The sequence below is a fragment of the Schistocerca nitens genome, chromosome 1 (genome assembly GCF_023898315.1).
Source record: "Schistocerca nitens isolate TAMUIC-IGC-003100 chromosome 1, iqSchNite1.1, whole genome shotgun sequence".
NCBI lineage: Eukaryota > Metazoa > Arthropoda > Insecta > Orthoptera > Acrididae > Schistocerca > Schistocerca nitens.
Window position 1 is genome coordinate 195,248,290 of NC_064614.1, and position 14,606 is coordinate 195,262,895.

At 39.9% G+C, this 14,606-nt stretch overlaps 1 pseudogene; it reads left to right on the top strand.

The window, feature by feature from the left end:
* The first annotated feature begins 12,726 nt into the window (after positions 1–12,726).
* On the top strand, positions 12,727–12,844 carry LOC126208210 (5S ribosomal RNA; annotated as a pseudogene).
* Positions 12,845–14,606: the final 1,762 nt, after the last annotated feature.

Genomic DNA, 14,606 nt, shown 5'->3' on the forward strand with positions numbered 1-14,606 from the left:
TCAATCTTCAATTTTGACCATTGCAGTAGCTTAATCTACTCAGGAAATTATATCTATGTCACTCTGCTTGTTTATGAAGCTTCTACAATTTTGTTGAATTTTTTGTAGACTACATTCCATTTGCTGCGGTGCAACTAGATATTCATTCTGGACTATGGTGTGAAAGAACACTAAACAAAGCATTGACAAAGTGAAGACCCTTGAAACTTCGATAGAGATTAATGTTGCAAAACCTTAAACTATTTTTGAAGTCATCAAAATTCATTCATGAATGATGTCAGCAGTTTCAGTTGAAAGGCAGTGCCCAGTTTCATAAAAACATATTACTTTTTCATGTACTTACTCACAATTTATTGTCAGTGCAAACTAGAAACTAACAGTTTTCAAGTTATGTTCAGCACCTCTTAATCAAAGTACGTGAATCCAACCTTGAAGGCTGAGCCTTTTTAATTCTAGATTTCATTTCAATAAAAATAATCCTGGTGTTTTTAAGGTCACTTGCTTGTGAATCCACTTAAAAAATTATTATTTTTTGTTTAATTGTAAATTTATGTTTGGAGTTTGTTTAACTAACTCTACTCAAATGAGTTGGATTGGGTGTAGGGAAGTTATTGAAAAGCAACTTAAAGATCTTTTATTATTTGTCAACACCCTTGTTTCAGCTGCTTTACACATCAAATGTCATCTAACTCCTATGTGAGAATCATGTACTGTTTTTAGAGTTGGCAGCACTGTTAGAAGATATTCTTTGCAATGTTGCAATGTTATAAAGCTACTACTACTACTACTACTTACGTTTTCTCTTATATATCTTTGGTTTTGACCATTGTTTTTCTTATAAACCTTTCTGTAATCTGTGTTGTTGCTATTTTTTCATTCCCAAAAGTTATTATGCTTCCAAAAAAGTGTTTTCATACTGGAAATAGTAAGTTTTATGGCAAGTGTTTTATTTCACCAGAAGGCAGACTATGTACAGGGTGTACATAAAGTCCAGGAACGTTTTCAATTATTTATTGCACAAGAACTAAACATTGTACAAATGTCATACACATTACATTTTGAAGAGAAACTCTGAAAGTGTTCTCCCCCTCCCACCCATGAGTGACCCAGCAGACATCAATATGGTAATTGAATTCTTGCCATACCCGTCCCCGTCCCAGCATGGCTTCATCGACTGTGGCAGTCGCTTCCCATATTCTCTCCAAGAGCTCTGCTACATCATGTGGTGGAGGCAGTACACACACCAGATCTTTAATGTGTCCCCACAGAAAAAAGTCACACGTAGTGGGGAGGCCATTTCATGAAACAGCTGTCCCCTTCTGTTGCACAACCAATCCATCGATGCAGCATCTCCATGTTCAGGTACCCATGAACTTCACGATGAAAATGGGGTAGAGTCCCTTCCTGCTGAAAGATGAACTTAGAGTCCAATTGCATTTGAGGCGTCAGCCATTGCTGCAACATGTCCAGGTAGGAATATCCAGTGACGTGCTCTCAGCAAAGAAGGATGGTCCATACAGTATCCAGTGACGTGCCCTCAGCAAAGAAGGATGGTCCATACAGTTTTTGACATGAAAAGACACAAGAAACATTTACCTTTGAGGAATCACGCTCAAATTCAATGCATTCGTGTGGATGCTTTGTACCCCAGATTCGACAATTATGCCTGTTCATTTTCCCATTAGTGTGAAAAGTGGCTTCATCACTAAAAATTAAGCGATCAACAATGCCATCCCCATCATCATTCAGTTGTTGCAACTGCGAACAAAACTCCAAATGCTTGTCTTTGTCGTTATCGTTGAGCTTCTGCACTAGCTCCAATTTGAATGGTTTCATGGACAGCTTCTGCCGCAGGACTTTCCACACTGTCACTGGAGCCATTTCAAGTTTACAGTATGCACGACACAAGACTCTTTATGAATGTCTCTCATACGCGCTTCACATTCACTTCACTCACACTGGGATGTCCGCTTGTCTTTTCCGGGCACAAGCAACCTATCATAACAAATTTGTTGATCCAGTGATAAATGCCCTTCCTTGTTGGTGGCTTCTTACCATACTTGGTTCCAAACATCCATTGAACAGCTGTAGCACACTTGTTTTTGTCAAACTCGAACACACAGAAAGCTCGCTCCACACCTGAACTCGCCATGTTTGCGACTAGCACTGACTATCGGCAAGTTACAAAACTATGCTGTGGCGGTGTACATGAAAAAAAACTTTCACGGTTTCTCTTCAAAATGACATATGTATGATATCTGTACAATTTTTGGTTCTTGTGCAATAAATAATTGAAAGTGTATCTCAGACTGTACATACACCATATATTCATCTACAAACCAAATGTGTATTAGGTCAACTCCATCAACTGCTCCAAGACAGAAGCTCAAGTATTTAGAGTCCCAGAGTGACACTTCTAAGAGAACAGATCAGACAATGTAACTAAATGTGGTTCCATAATTGCTGAACTGAGTGCTTTGTGAAGGCTTCTAAAGGATCTTGCTCAGTGTATGCTGTGTGGCAAAGCTGGTGTTAAAATTGTGGATCTCGAAGGCAGGAAAGGTGTGGCCAGTAAGCTTCAATGTTTTGTAATTTCTGTAGAGCAATTGAAACAGGGAATTTTTCTGGGTTGTGCATAGGAAAAGTTTATAACTCAAATGCTAGACTAGCATATGAAATGAGGTATATTGGGAAGTGTATAAGAGCAGCTCAAACATTTTTTGCTATCATGGATTTGCCACCACCTCCAAGACTTGAGAAATACAAACAGTTACTTCTTGACAGCCTTAGACAAGTGTCCATGAAGAAAACAGTGGAAGAGACTGGTCTGCAATGATGTGGCTGCAGCCTTTGATGGGATGTGGCAGAAGCATGGTTACCTATCACTGAAAGGCATTGTCATGACCTCATCCCTACAAAATGGAAAGGTAATGGACATTGAATGTTTGTCAAAATAATGCCGTGACTGCAAAGGAAGCAACCAAGATCATGTTTGTGTTCTGAACTTTTCTGGATGCAGTGGTGGAAAGGAATCAGAGTGAGTTCTTGGAATCTTTTGAAGGTCAGAAGAGAATTATGGTGTACGTTATGTGAAGTACCTTAGAGATGGAGACTCAAAAAGTTTTGCAAATGTGTTGGAAAATGTGGCTTATAAAAATACTGTAAACATTGAAAAGATGTGCAAAAGATGCTGGGCAAACATTTATGTAAATGAATAAATGGTATGAAGGGGTAAAAGCTCAGTGATAGCAAACTATATATGGTTGTGGGCATCCCAGTAAGGAAGAGGTGGACAAGCTGCAGTGGCATTATGGTGATGTTGAGACCTTTAGGAAAGCAATTTGGGCTACCTTCTTCCCTAAAGCTTCTACAGGTGGCAACCTACAGCATGGACTTTGTGACAGTGGTGTAGGCTCGTAGTGAGGATATTCACTATCACTCTCTGCCATTTGCAGTGTTAGGAGCATATATATGAACCTAAGTGACAATAAACTATTGTCATGGTGCTTACATGGGAACATGCAAAATGAGAATGTGATGGAACTAGTGCAGTAATTCTGCATACAGAATTGCAGGAATAAGGCAAGTTATAATCTTAACATCCATAGCTACATAGAATAGCACTTGACCATACATCATTAAGGTAACACCACAGAATATACAAATATAGGCATATAGATCTCCTACACTCTGTGGAGTATACTTTACTGTTCACACATATACATATAAAATAAATTGTTCATATATCCTCGACATTCTCCTCTGAACAGATATTTCAGATGTTACTTCCTCAAGCCAAACCACATTGCTTCACTATCTTCACAAATTTCTCCTTCCTCAAGGGTTTGGTTATTAGATCAGCGAACATCCCATCTGTGCTTAAATACATTCTTTAAAAAAAGAAAAAAAAGGCATAACATGAACAAATTATCTGAATGGATGTGCATGTGCCCACAAACAAATGATTACAATTTCAGAAGAACTGGATAATTTATTCAATAGAAACAGCTTCACAAACTGAGCAAGTCAGTAATGAGTTGTTCCACCCCTGGCTCTTATGCAAGCAGTTATTCAGTGTGACATTATTTGATAGACTTGTTCAATGTCCTCCTGTGGGATATCCTGCCAGATTCTGTCCAATTGGTGTGTTAGATCATCAAAATCGTGAGGAGGTTGGAGGATCCTGCTCATAATGCCCCAAGAATTCTCAGTTGGTGAGAGATGTGGTGACCTTGGTGGCTGAGGCAGGGTTTGGCAAGCATGAAGACAAGCCATAGGAACTCTCATCATATCAAAAAATTCATGCAGATATGTTATTCACGTATCCAGCAACATCTGAGGAATTGTCAGAAATCATTAAAGTATTATCTAATAAACATTATGTGTGCAAAATGTGAAATTTCTAATTACAGGCCAGGTTCAGCTGTGTAAGGCTTCAGTAAAATACTGGAAAAATGTTCGGTAGGAGATTAATGGGCAACTTAAACAAAGAAAGGCTGATAAATGATGTGCAACATGGATTCAAGTCAACCCAGTCAGCAATTTTTGCCTTTTTAAAGGAAATAGTAAAAGTAGTGGATGGTAGGCGACATGTATCTGGAATATTTCTTGTTCTTACTAAAGCCTTTGAAGTTACTGATCATGACGTTCTCATATATAAGTTAACTAATTAGGGGCCACTTGAAAGGTGGATCCACTGATAACTCAATAAGTGTCAACAAATTACAGAAATAAAACACAAATACAGTGAAACACAAGAAAATTCTGATTTTTGCAGTAATAAGAAAAAAAGGTATGGAGTCCCACAATGATCGGTTCTGGAACCTGTCCTACTTCTGCTGTATGTAAATGACTTGGCTGATAAAAATACATGATGGAACCACAGTACTCTTTGCAGATTACACTTATATTCTAATTAAATCACTTAGTGAGTAAAATCTACAGGAAACTGCAGCTTCAGTTAAGCATAGCTTAGCACAGTGCTTCAAGACCAATAGGCTCATCATAAATTCCAAAAGCACTGTGGTGGTTAATTTCCACATCATCCTGCAAACCCTGTTTTCACCACTGAATGACAATATGAGTCAAATGTCAATTATACAAAGTTGTTATGCATGTATATTCAGAAGAATCTGAAGTGGGAAATGCACCTTACCAGTCTCAATAAAAAAAACTGAGTACACTAACTATGCTGTTAGGATTCTCATTCAAAATACAAGTAGCTCATCAGTGGTGACAGTGTACCATGATAGTATACAGTCATTACTGATGTACAGAACAATTTAAAATAGAAATAAAAAAAAATTGTTAAAATACAGCAAAGATTATCAAGGTGATAATGAAAGCTTAATTCAGGGATTCATGTAGATATCTTTTTAAAAATCTGAAAGTACTGCCTCTACTAGACGTCTGAATTTCTGGAACGTCATAATAAGTAATCCTCATTTACCAAATATGGTTAATTGTATAGGCCTTTTATGTCACTTCACATTATAATTTACTTTGTGTTTATCATGTAGTCTCACTCAATAACCACTGGTATCAGATGCAGATGCAATGTTGTATATCACTTTATATTGTTATGCACTTTAATTCTGGTGACCATGTAGTTCAAATTGCCTACTGTAATCATAAATTAATTGTGTCTACCCTTGTCCTAAATCATGTGCACAAATAATGTATTAAAATGATTCTTGGACTAAATAAATAAGTAAATAAACGGGTTTGGTTCAGGCACTAGTAACATTATTTTTGGCTAAATTTATAGCTCCCTTGCAGTCACAGAATATCTTGGTGGGTCCCATATTGATATTAGGCTCTGTCTCGCTTGTTAGAGCCCTGATGTTTGTTGAATTGTGTGTGACAAAGCCTTGTACTCAGCTTCTACAGCACTCCAGGCTACATCTTTCTTTTTTACAGGCCACAACGTAAGTCCTCCCATTCATCTAAAACAACATCCAGTAATGGAATTCCAGTTATCTGTATCACTTCCCCACCCTCCATAACCATACCCCTCAAGTTTTATATTTCCCTTTCTACAGTACCCTAATTTATGGTCTTTTGTTCAGATTAGATATCTGAATATTTTTGTAATGGCTTCCTAGTGTTTCTCTCTTGGTCTTTTGCAGAATCTGCTTACAACATTTGAGAAAAGCAATATCAGCCCTTGATGTTCATGTCAAATACAAAAGACACCCTACTGCCTCTAAATATGGTACATTTTCATTGTCATCTACATCTCCACTGGTTGTAACCTGGTTCCTCATCCCATCAGTGTAGAAATGGGTTTATAGTTACTCATACCATACTTTTCCAAAATTTTCTCTGTCTATGACAATTGGCCTTGGCATGACTCTTTTTTCTTCTTATTTTTAAGAATCTTCATATCCAAGTATTGTTTTATCTCTGCAGCTATTCATGTTAAACTTGGTTTTTAATTGTCTTGTAAAATTGTTGTTCTGTCCTCCACCTTTAGTTTGAAGAAATTATCTGCCCTTATTGCCATTATTTTTACCTCTACTTTACCCCTTCTGTAATAGATACCAGGATCTGTGTTAGATTGTTTCATACCCATCTTCATCAATCTATCGTGTGGACATCTGTTCCAGCAACAGCCACTCTGTTTCAACATGTAAATACTTTTCTTTGGTAGCCACATCTTTCATTTTTCTAGAAGAGTTTTTCTCGCTTCTTATGGTGGGATTACATACATATTCATCCTAATTTTCTATTGAAGTAAGCTACCTTCACATCCATTTGCTGAATTAGTAAATCTTCTTTCATAGCTAGGGCTAAAATGTATCTGAGTGATTCCTGTTCCTGCACTGGTGAAAATGTTTCTCTATAGTTGCCCTTCTTTTTGTGAATATTTCTTGACTGCAAGATGTGTATTGTATTTTGGTATTACACTCTCATGGCTTTCTACATTGGACACCCATTGTACTTTTATTTTTTTTTTATTTTCATTTTATTTTATTTTATTTTATTTTATTTTTGCCATTTCAACCCATTCATAAGTTTCATTTTGATAAAATGACACCAATTTTCTTTCCATGGATTCTATCTGTTGTTGAGAAACTGGAGCACTCATAGCCTCTTCAATTGTTGTAGGTTCATCATTACAAGGTGGAACTTCATGCATTTCATAATCATGGTATTCCTTAGGTTTAAGTCTGTGAGAAGAATGTCTCAAAACATCTTCTTTACTGAGTCAGCCACTGTTTGCTGGTCAGAATGTAAAACATTTTATTTTGCCAACTGGTTTTAAATATATATAGATGATTAATTGTGTTTGTAAAATTTGTAGGGTATTCTCCAGAATTGTTAAACTAAATTGCATTTGTTAAATTTAATCTGATAGGTGCTTTGAAGTAATAAACCTTATCGGACATTTCAGATTTGTGAGGTTTACAACAGAGATAAGGGTTCATCGTACAACATGTTGACTTTGCCTTTGGTTCTCAGGACCAGGAATCATTGTAAAATAAATGAATTGGAATCTGTCTCAGTGTGGGTGAAAGGTGTTGACAACTGTAAAAAGATCACACTCGTTGGTGATCTGACTCATTATTATAGAAGTTAAATAAAGTTCCCTTCCTTATCCTTAATCTTTATCTATTAAAAAGAAAACTACACATTGATCTTGCCAAAAGCCGAGAAGCGATACTTCTTGGTGTTGTAGCTCTCTGGGGCACCCTGGGATGCTAAATGCTCATTAATATTTGTTCATATGGCATAAATCTCGTCTCAAAAGTGTTGTAGCTGGTTGCCTATCTGCCACACCAGGCCGTCTCTAGTTTTAACAAGACAGCCAGGGCTCTAAATTCAAGTCTTCCGGTCAATGCCCTTCCGCTTCCGCTGCCACTGCGCTGATAACTGGCAGCTATATAAGTAATGAATCTGGAAAGACACTGTCAGTTGTTGAGCAGCCACACATGCAGCAGCATCAAGATAGATTAGTTATGCTGCGTTATTTTAGGAGGAGTAGGCGTTCACGTCTTACAGTTTTCAAAGCAATAGACAACATTTCTATTACTACCAAGGATTACGTAGGTGCCCAAGTCATCTTGCATGGGCCATCAGTGTTTTGCTGTGCTTATTGTACTCAAAGCCCACTCACTTCATACAATGGTACAGTAGGAATGTTGAAACAGTTTTGGAAAGTGGCTTCAAGCTCATGAAACTGAGGAAATTCTGTGGCAGCCCTCTTGGGTCCCAGAGGCAAGTCATTTCAAGTCATTTTCTCTCTGGAACACAGTCGGTGGTTTAACATGTTTAACTTTCTGAAGTCAGGGATTAGTGATCCTTTGTGATGAATAAAGTTACTTCTCAGGTGGAAAGACTACAAGATTCAGAAGTGCATTCAAGTGGAAGCTTTTTATAGGTTTCTACTTCAGTGCTGCAGTTTAATGAATGTGCACACTTTAGGAAGAGACCACATAAGTTATGAGGCAGAGCCAGTCCTCGTGCAGGATGAGGAAGGATAAGCAACCCTTGAGATCAAGGTCATGATCACCCATCCCCACTTGTCTGTGTCAGTGGGTAAGCTAAAATGATGAGAACTTCAAAAACGAGTGTTCCTGTTGCTCAGGAAAGCTGGCACAGCCTGCTTGGTTGCCAGATTTATCCAGGTCTAATTTATTAGTGACCTGTCACACCCCTTTTATGTTTTATGATCCGAAAATGGTGGGATAATTGGTGCAGCCTGCATGGTCATCAAATGTGTCCAAGATGGCTGCCAAATAGGTGACGTATAAATCGTGGGAAATTCAAAGGGGCATTATCCTGTTGGTTGTCAAATTTGTGTGGGAGAATGCATGGGTGCTGGATTTATCCCCAATTAGCAAAGTCACTTCCTTCCATGTCCCCTCTATGATTTATGACCCGAAAAGAGCTGCCAAGTATATTTCCCTCCAAACTAGTTGTTCCAGTTTATTTTGTGAACTGAGACACATTACCTGTCTTTAAATTCATGTCCCATAAAACCTTTATCACTATAATTTTTGACAAAGTATGGTTGCAAAACATTTTTTTTTTTTTCCAAGACAGCATTATCTTAATTTGTATAACTTATGACCCACTGTGAAATCACTTTCTAATAGTGGCCACTCATGGAAGTCCAACAGTACGATGTTGGAGTGAACATGCAACATGCCCTCAGCCTGCGCTCCCCTAGTGTGTGCTGCAGCCAGAGTGAATGAACAGCTGCTTCTAAAAACTATGGATAACACTTAATGGAGTACACATCGTGTTTTAAAAAAAGAAAATCATGACTGGTAGTGGAAAAGGAAGTTATTCAGTAAGAAAACTCATTACCACAGACCCGTAAACCCATATTTTTTTATGTATCCATAACACACATAGCAACAGGCAGCCAGTGAAAAAAACGGTATTCTGTGCATTTTAAGTATTTTGGTTAGAGTAAGTGCAGCATAATATTCTATGCCTTTAGCTGTCACTGAATTAACATGAAATAGTGGAGAGAGTGTCATGAATAAGTTACTTAACTCAAGATGACAATCGATTCCCACATACCTAGATATGCAAACCTGCACTGGGTCATTTAGTGAACAAAAATGTGAGCATCATAACTCCAGTACACGGATGAAATCAATAGCTGGAAACAGATGGAATAGTTCCACCTGCTGCATTAACCACACTTGCACAAGTCATACCCACAACCACTCCTCCCACTTGAAAAAAAAAAATGTTATCCTATTGTGCTAGGGGAATGCGATGAACTGGTTCTGACATTCCATAGCTGGAGCTGTGTACATGATTCTCTGCAGACCACTATTCAGTTTTTCAGCCAGTACACATGTTACATGTTAAGCAGTCTAAATTTAGTCACTTGATGGTTCGATACTATATCAGATAGCTGTATGCTTAACTTATTTACTTCTTTAATATAATTACAGCTACTTTTCGATGTCCTCATGGCTGTATGATGGCATACTGTAGCACAATATAGTCTATTACAAGTGTTCAACCCAAGATTTCACTGTCAAAAAACATATGATAATTACAGAATTGTTAGACTGTTGAGGGTAAGTGTCAGCAGATGTACAGGCTATCAAATCATACATAGTGTTTACACCACAAGAGAAGCACAATGCTAGTTAGTGTTTTGTAGGTTCGTGTGCTGACATAAGCAGCCAGGCATAAACTTTCCCATACAATTTCTTTTTATGTACTCATTCCGCTTTAAATCGGTCTGGGTGGCTTCTTTGATGTATTTTACTACATTTACAGTGTTTTATCACCAATAGTGTGATCATACAGTACTGAATTTTTGGCATACTTATGCACAGTACACTACATTTACCTGATTCCAGGTGCAACTCCCAACCACCTCAGAAAAACGTCAAATGCCCTGTGTTCTGCCTCCTGGAGAATAACTATGTTTGCTTCATCATTATCGATGAATTCATGTATATCTCCAATGATTTTCCTTATTCTGTCAACAGAACTTTATTCTGCTCCTGAAATACACCAATCAGCTATTCCCAGAAGAGTCTTCAGCTATTTGCTTCTTATAGTGCTATAAAAGATCCTCCCTTAGCTTCCCAAATGTAATTGTGCTCCTTTACCCATCACAATTCCTAACAAATGCCTTTGCTTTATCCAGTCAAAATGCAACTCAATCATCTGTAATAATTGGTCATCCCTCCAGGAACTCAGCCTTGTGGCTGCCACTAGGTCATCTGTAAATGACAACACATCTTTTCTGACTTGCCTGATAAAGAAGATAACCAAACTGGTTGCAGCTGAATCTAATGAAGGAGTGGCCAAACTGGGTGAGCCCCTTATCTTCCCTCATAGCAACTACCTGCCTTTGGATCAATCTTTTATCTGTCACATAGTTATTACGCAATGGAATCAGATATTTAGCATGCAATACATTCCCCTATAACCTTGAGCCTGTGGAATAACATTATTTTTAGGAAACCACAGTAGTAGTTTACTGTCCTCCTGTATGGAAATTTTCCCCCAGTGCTTCAGTTAATGATTGCAGATGCATTTTACTGCAGAAAATTGTCAGAGAATGTATTCATTGAATGTTAGATCATCATTAGTGTGCTGGAATTTACATGAAGTTTACAGGAAAATAATTAAAACAGTAGGTAGACAGAAAACACTTTCTTTGGTAAATTGAATTGTCTGTCACTTTAGCAAACAAATATTTGTTAAGTGTAACAGCAGTTTACATTGTAACAGAAGTTCACTGTTCATTAGTTCATCACAGGCTAGTGTGCTGACTTTTGCTACCTTAAATATGGCTTCATGCTTTTTGCAAAATCCTGCTCTATGACCAAAAACATGGGTGCCAAAATATCTAATATGTAAAAGTGTGGTATGAGCTCACCTATAGTACATCATAGACCTCTTACCTATGTAAAAATTGTGGCAAAATCTAAGGTATCTTGTTTGTTCTAAGGGTGTATTTGAAACTGAAGTAGCCCAGTTAGGCTTGCTTGCTCCAAATTTGAAATAGTGAGAAATTAAAAAGGTTCATATTTTAGGAAAGTTTGTGTCATTCATTTACCACTATCACATTAAAATGTCATTACAGGGTCGTAAGCACTATACTTAGCATTAAATGCAGTACAGTTAATGCTTACAACTGTATTTTATTGCATTATTTTAAAATACAGCTATGAAATTTGTGTCCAAAGTTTCATGTATATTATTGTAAATACAAGACAGCAATTACCGCTGTCTGTAATAGCATAGGGTGTATGAAGTTTCATCTTTATTTTCAACAAATAGCAAGCCAACTGCACAATGCCGCACTATAACCACCATCAATCGCTGCTACCAAATGTCTGCCTTGCTCTGGCCAAGAGCGATACTACACATCTGCAATGTGCTGAGGTCTCTGCTGTCACCTAATACACACCCACAACGCTCCCATTTTAAGGTAGTGTGATTGCCCCCTGCCAGTTAGTAGGTACACCCTGTGATCCATTAACACCTCTTCCAGAGGTCGAAAATTAAATGTATCTCACCCTAAAATGCTAGTGCAGATAAAAAAAACGCTGAAAATGCAGTTACTTGACTCATAGCAATGTGAGTATAATTAAAATCCACTGCCCAATATTAAGAATTCCCAGCGTCCATTGCTGCTAGTATCAGTAACTGTTGTCCTCTTGGAAACCCACTCGTGTACCTGCGTTGCAACATTGTTCACAGATGGGTTCTGTGCTGTTTCGCTGCTAAGTACGAAGTATGGCATCAATCATCCTTGTCTTCCCATTGGTTGAGGAAAGGTGAATCCATTTTGGTAGTGTCTGTTTAATATTTATTGATGCAACATCATATTTAATTTTGTTTTTCTCATCCACATTATTTGCAGTCTTCTATTCTGAATCTCTGCACACTTTTTTCTGCTCGATTTTTTTTTTTTACTCTTCAGTGCCATTGTGACCATAGTTCATAGTTTTCTTTTTCCCCTCTTAACATTATTGTTACTGTCTTCAAGTTCATAAATTTTTCACACTCCACTGTTCTTACACAAGTGAGTTGGCATGACACCAAAACAGAGAAATTTCCTCAGATGGTAGCACCATATGCAATGGTACCTACCTTCATTGTCCATTAAGCTCATGGAGTCTTGTTTATCAAAGTCTTGTTTAATAGCTGTAAACTGATTTCTAGGAAATGCAAATTATGTACACTACACAGATTTCCCAGTGACATGGCTTTTTTCCCACATTTGTCAGCACCGCCAATGGCCTTGCCGCAGTGGTAACACCAGTTCCCATCAGATAACCAAAGTTAAGCACTGTTGGGCTGGGCTAGCACTTGGATGGGTGACCATCCGGTCTTCCAAGCACTGTTAGCAAGTGAGGTGCACTCAGCCCTTGTGAGGCAAACTGAGGAACTACTTGATTGAGAAGTAGCGGCTCTGGTCTCGGAAACTGACACGGCCGGGAGAGCGGTGTGCTGACCACATGCCCCTCCATATTCGCATCCAGTGATGCCTGTTGGCTGAGGATGACACGGCGGCCAGTCGGTACCTTTAGGCCTTCATGGCCTATGCAGGAGGAGTATCAGCACCACAAGCACTATGTGACCAGATTTGGTTTGACATGAAATGTTTGTATGCACGTACCTCCACCTCTCTACTTTAGTATGTACAGATGTGGCATTAACAGTGTAATCACTGTCCAAAGTAACAGTTCTTCTTAGACACAATAATTGCAGAATACAGTGTCTGTAAATCATGTTAACAGTGTACACACTGAAACTTTTAAGACATATACACTCCTGGAAATGGAAAAAAGAACACATTGACACCGGTGTGTCAGACCCACCATACTTGCTCCGGACACTGCGAGAGGGCTGTACAAGCAATGATCACACGCACGGCACAGCGGACACACCAGGACCCGCGGTGTTGGCCGTCGAATGGCGCTAGCTGCGCAGCATTTGTGCACCGCCGCCGTCAGTGTCAGCCAGTTTGCCGTGGCATACAGAGCTCCATCGCAGTCTTTAACACTGGTAGCATGCCGCGACAGCGTGGACGTGAACCGTATGTGCAGTTGACGGACTTTGAGCGAGGGCGTATAGTGGGCATGCGGGAGGCCGGGTGGACGTACCGCCGAATTGCTCAACACGTGGGGCGTGAGGTCTCCACAGTACATCGATGTTGTCGCCAGTGGTCGGCGGAAGGTGCACGTGCCCGTCGACCTGGGACCGGACCGCAGCGACGCACGGATGCACGCCAAGACCGTAGGATCCTACGCAGTGCCGTAGGGGACCGCACCGCCACTTCCCAGCAAATTAGGGACACTGTTGCTCCTGGGGTATCGGCGAGGACCATTCGCAACCGTCTCCATGAAGCTGGGCTACAGTCCCGCACACCGTTAGGCCGTCTTCCGCTCACGCCCCAACATCGTGCAGCCCGCCTCCAGTGGTGTCGCGACAGGTGTGAATGGAGGGACGAATGGAGACGTGTCGTCTTCAGCGATGAGAGTCGCTTCTGCCTTGGTGCCAATGATGGTCGTATGCATGTTTGGCGCCGTGCAGGTGAGCGCCACAATCAGGACTGCATACGACTGAGGCACACAGGGCCAACACCCGGCATCATGGTGTGGGGAGCGATCTCCTACACTGGCCGTACACCACTGGTGATCGGCGAGGGGACACTGAATAGTGCACGGTACATCCAAACCGTCATCGAACCCATCGTTCTACCATTCCTAGACCGGCAAGGGAACTTGCTGTTCCAACAGGACAATGCACGTCCGCATGTATCCCGTGCCACCCAACGTGCTCTAGAAGGTGTAAGTCAACTACCCTGGCCAGCAAGATCTCCGGATCTGTCCCCCATTGAGCATGTTTGGGACTGGATGAAGCGTCGTCTCACGCGGTCTGCACGTCCAGCACGAACGCTGGTCCAACTGAGGCGCCAGGTGGAAATGGCATGGCAAGCCATTCCACAGGACTACATCCAGCATCTCTGCGATCGTCTCCATGGGAGAATAGCAGCCTGCATTGCTGCGAAAGGTGGATATACACTGTACTAGTGCCGACATTGTGCATGCTCTGTTGCCTGTGTCTATGTGCCTGTGGTTCTGTCAGTGTGATCATGTGATGTATCT